Genomic DNA, 5,000 nt, shown 5'->3' on the forward strand with positions numbered 1-5,000 from the left:
CACCTGCCAAAAAAATATATATACCCACACATATCACTTTAGAACGAAAACCATTGTTTCTATCATAATTTCCATCGTTTTGTACCAAATTCAGATAAATTGCCTCCGATGAACTTTTCGAGTCACATTTCTCCCCACTTCCACCCTTCTCCCTTTTTTCTTTTTTTCTTTCTTTTTTTCTCCTTTGCTTCTTCCTCCTTCTCCTCCTACTGTTGAAACTCCTTTGTCTTATTTAAGCTCAGCCATTACTCACTTCTAATTAGTGGTCCATGGGACGTTAATGTTGGATCTGCGAATACTTCACTTCTAATGAAGACCATTCGCCTGGTGGGATGGTGGGGGTATGGTGGGATGGGGGGGGGGGGTGTTACCTTTGGATCGGGGGATACCTTAGGATGGGGGGGTTACCTTTCGATGGGGGGGGCGTGTTCTTTAAAGGTCTGGACGAGCAGAGGCTTCAAGGTGGTCCTGGTCGAGTTTGTGCCAAAAGTAGTAAGGATACAATCATCAGCAATGGCAGTTAGATAGAAAGTTACTGGATGTGGTGGCCTGTCGGTATCGTCCTTGCCTGGTCATCATCAGACTGGGGTTCGAGTCCCGCTCAAACTCGTTAGTTCCTTTGGTCGCTGCAACCTCGCAATCCTTGTAAGCTAAGGAGCCTTATAGTCAAAAGACATAATGATGCAATCATCAACAATGGCAGTTAAATAGAGAATTACTGGCTTGTGGAGGCCTATTGGTAACGTTTTTGCCTGGTGATCACCAGACTGGGACTCGAGTCCCGCTCAAACTTGTTAGTTCCTTAGATCGATGCAACCTCGCAATCCTTGTGAGTTAAGGATGGGGGGTTTGGGGGACATAGAAGTCTGTCTGGTAAGTCATGAACAGCCATTGCCTTGCCCTTCTTGGTCATAGCTTGGGTGGAGAGGGGGCTTGGGAGCTGATCATATGTATATATGGTCAGTCTCTAGGGCATTGTCCTGCGCTCGCATTGTCACTATCCTTTGCTTCTGCCATTCATGGTAGACCTTAAACTTTTAAATATCCTTTACTTACGTGTAGTATAAAATGTTTTTTTTCTTTTTTCACGAATACTTTAAAGTTTATAAAAAAATACAAAACCAAACAAGCTTTATTTTGCATCTACCGTGAGAGAAGACACTTATAAATGCACATAATTGTATCCTTTATCGCAGGTCTATGATTGTATTTGGAATATTCAGCAATCCCTATGACCTACAAAACCATATTAATGTGTTCACTATATCTTCAAATCACGCATGTGTTTATGAGTGTCTATTTATGCTATGACTATGTGCATGTACACATACACACACGAACACACACACACACACACACACACATATATATATATATATATATATATATTTCTCTGTGTGAGTGTCTCTTCATACTATGTGTCTGTTTGTGCGTTAAATACACACATGCATCCTTATATACTTATGTACACGTGTGTATGTATACATACATACACACACACTATATATATATATATATATACATATATATATATATATACATACATATATATATATATATATATATACACACACAGTACATGTACATATAACAGTAACAACCAATGCAGCCGTTTCTAGTCTACTGCAGGACAAAGGCCCTCAGACCCGTCCTTATTCATCTCGGGGTTTTGATCAGTTCATCAGGTGGGAGATTTATGTGTGTCGCTTACAGCAAACCAACCAACCTAGCATTGGTGGTGCTGACTCGTAAAGCCTTGCTGACCATGGCTATTCATGAACCCTTTCACACCGTTAAGGTACCCCACTCAGAAAGGTGTATATATTTATGTGTGTAGGCTATGTATATATATATATATATATATGTATACAGTATATATAGATATATATATATAGATATATTTATATGTATATATATGTATGTATGTATGTATGTGTATATATATATATATATATATATACACACACTGTGTGACACAGACTCGCAGACACTTGAACAAACGCATAAGTGTGTGTGTGTGAGCGTGCATTTGTATATATATATGGTATATATATATATATATATATATTATATATATATATATATATAGGTTACACAAAAGTGTATATATGTATGTATATTTATATATATATATATATATATATATATTTATGTATGTATGTATGTATAGACTGCTATATGCGTGAAGTATCAACCTGGCAATAATAGTGCAAGTTTCACTCATGGAAAAATGAAAGTGCCTCCAGATATCTAAACGATGATGCTATTCCCCATCCCTGATAATGAAGAGAGTGAATCACGAATCACGAAATAGCTGTATGATTCAATATTGGAATCAATTAGTATAAGATCCATTCCCACCCTTCGTCTTTTTTTTGCACATTGATTCCCATTCCCGAAAGAGGGCGCTGAATTTCATAACATCCCGCTCGCGAATCTGATGGATCGTTATCAAACGCGGGAATTCTTTGTTGTTCCTCCCATTGTTTCATGAGGGATGCCACAGCTGATAGCCAGCTCATAACCTTTTCATCAGAATGCACAAGTTTAAGATGCAGGTCGTCGTTGCCATGGGAATGATGAGGATGAGGATGATGATGATGATGATGATGATTATGGTGGCAACGTCTGGCTATAAATAGGGCCTTCTAAGGGATACCAACTCTGTTCGTTTCAGTTAGGTTGGCGATAATAACGCTTATGATATCTTATTTTGGGTGTGTTAGAATATCCTTAATATTTCTAATCTTTATTTTTTTCGTTTGTGTAAGAATATCCTTAATCTTTATTTTTTTAGTTGTGTTAGAATATCCTTAATCTTTCTAATCTTTATTTTTATTTGTGTGAGAATATCCTTAATCTTTTTTTTTGGGGGGGGGAGTTGTTTAAGAATATCCTTAATCTTTATTTTTTTGGATGTGCTAGAATATCCTTAATCTTTCTAATCTTAATTTTTTTGGTTGTGTGAGAATATCCTTAATCTTTCTAAATTTTATTTTGGTTTTGGGTGTGTGGGAATATCCTTAATCTTTCTAATCTTTATTTTGGTTTTGGTTGTGTGAGAATATCCTAAATCTTTCTAATCTTTATTTTATTGGTTGTATGAAAATATCCTTAATCTTTCTAATCTTCATTTTTTGGGGGGTTGTGTGAGAATATTCTTAATCTTTCTCATCAATAGTTTTTGGTTATATGAAATATCCTTAATCTTTCTAATATTTATTTTGTTTTTTGCTGTGTGAGAATATCCTCAATCTTTCTAAGTTTTATTCTTTTGGTTTTCTGAGAATATCCTTAATCTTTCTAATCTTTATTTTGCTTTTGGGTGTGTGAGAGTATTCTTAATCTTTCTAATCTTTATTTTTTGTTTATTTTAGAATATCTTTAATCTTTCTAATCTTTATTTTTCTGGTTGTGTGAGAATATCCTTATCTTTCTAATTCTTATTTTTTGTGTGTGAGAATATCCTTAATCTTTCTAATCTTTATTTTGATTTTGGGTGTGTGAGAATAACCTTAATCTTTCTAATCTTTATTTTTGTTTTGTTTTTGTGAGAATATCCTTAATCATTCTAATCTTTATTTTTTTTTTTTGGTTGTGGGAAAATATCCTTTATCTATCTAATTTCTATTCCTGTTTTGAGTGTGTGAATATATCCTTAATCTTTCTAATCTTTATTTGGGTTTCGGGTGTGTGAGAACACCTCTTATATTAATTCTTTTCTTTACTCGTTCGCATTCATCCTCCCGATATTTACAAACGGAGGTTTGTGAAGGTTTAAAATTTATGGCTGTTCTATGGTATGTCTGGTTTTATTCAACTATTTTAATGTATAATGGTAATATTAAACTTCATTTGTATATATCTTTAAGTTTGCGCCAATATGGATTGAGCTAAGCTATTTGGATAGCTGAAATAGCTTAATCAGTTAGCTATATATATATATATATATATATATATACATATATATATATATATATATATATCTATATATATATATATATATATATATATATATATATATATATATATATATATATATATATATATTTGTATATGTTTGTGTATAATATTTAGGTAGGAAAATATAGGATAAATTTGATTGAAGCTTCCTCTTCAATTGTATATTGTCGAAATAAATTCCTTTAAACTTGATCTGTGTAGTTTTACATTGTTTATGTCTTGAGTTAATTAATATTATTGGTTATTCATTTATCTATTCAAACATTTCTTCGTATTTATTTCCTGCGTTACTTGACTTTTCTTTCTCCCCCCCCCCCCCCGCTTTTAGTCTGGGCAATTTGCGCACGCACGCGCGCACCTTTTTAGCATATATTGCTATAACCTTCTCATTTTTCTTTGTCTATTGCTTCTTTCTCGGTTTCGGATAGTCTTTTCCTTTTCTACGTCTTGATTGGATTTATATCGAAACCATCGACTGATGAACGTGGAAATAATGAAAAATAATGAATAACATCATCTGAGCGTTTTAGTTGAACTGCTGTCTGTACGAATGGGTAAAGCAGGCTAATAGGCGAAGAAGAAGAAGAAGAAGAAGAAGAAGAAGAAGAAGCTGTATGTAGGTAATGCTTGAACAGTTTGCTCCATATTACTCTCATATCCAGCTAACAGAAGAATTATCATTTCATCGTGGTTGAGGTAAATTTTAAAACTGGAATTATTTGTTTAATCTTTAAATAAAGAAACTGATTGACCTTTCCTCCGCTTCCCCTGCATGAAGGAGTGACCTAGATACGACTTTCAATAGCTTTCTCACTTATTATTTCAATATCTTGGATGACGTGAAGAAGAAGAAGAAGAAGAACAACAACAACAACAGCGAATGCAGACGTTTCTAGTCCACTGCAGGAAAGAGGCCCAGACATGTCCTTATTCATGTCTGGGGTTTGGCCAGTTTCCATCATCACGCTGACCAACAGCGGATTGGTGATGGTGGGAGACTATTGTCCGATCTCTAACAGCAAACCATCTTAGTATGG

This window comes from Palaemon carinicauda, chromosome 11 (assembly GCF_036898095.1).
Source record: "Palaemon carinicauda isolate YSFRI2023 chromosome 11, ASM3689809v2, whole genome shotgun sequence".
Classification (NCBI taxonomy): Eukaryota; Metazoa; Arthropoda; class Malacostraca; order Decapoda; family Palaemonidae; genus Palaemon; species Palaemon carinicauda.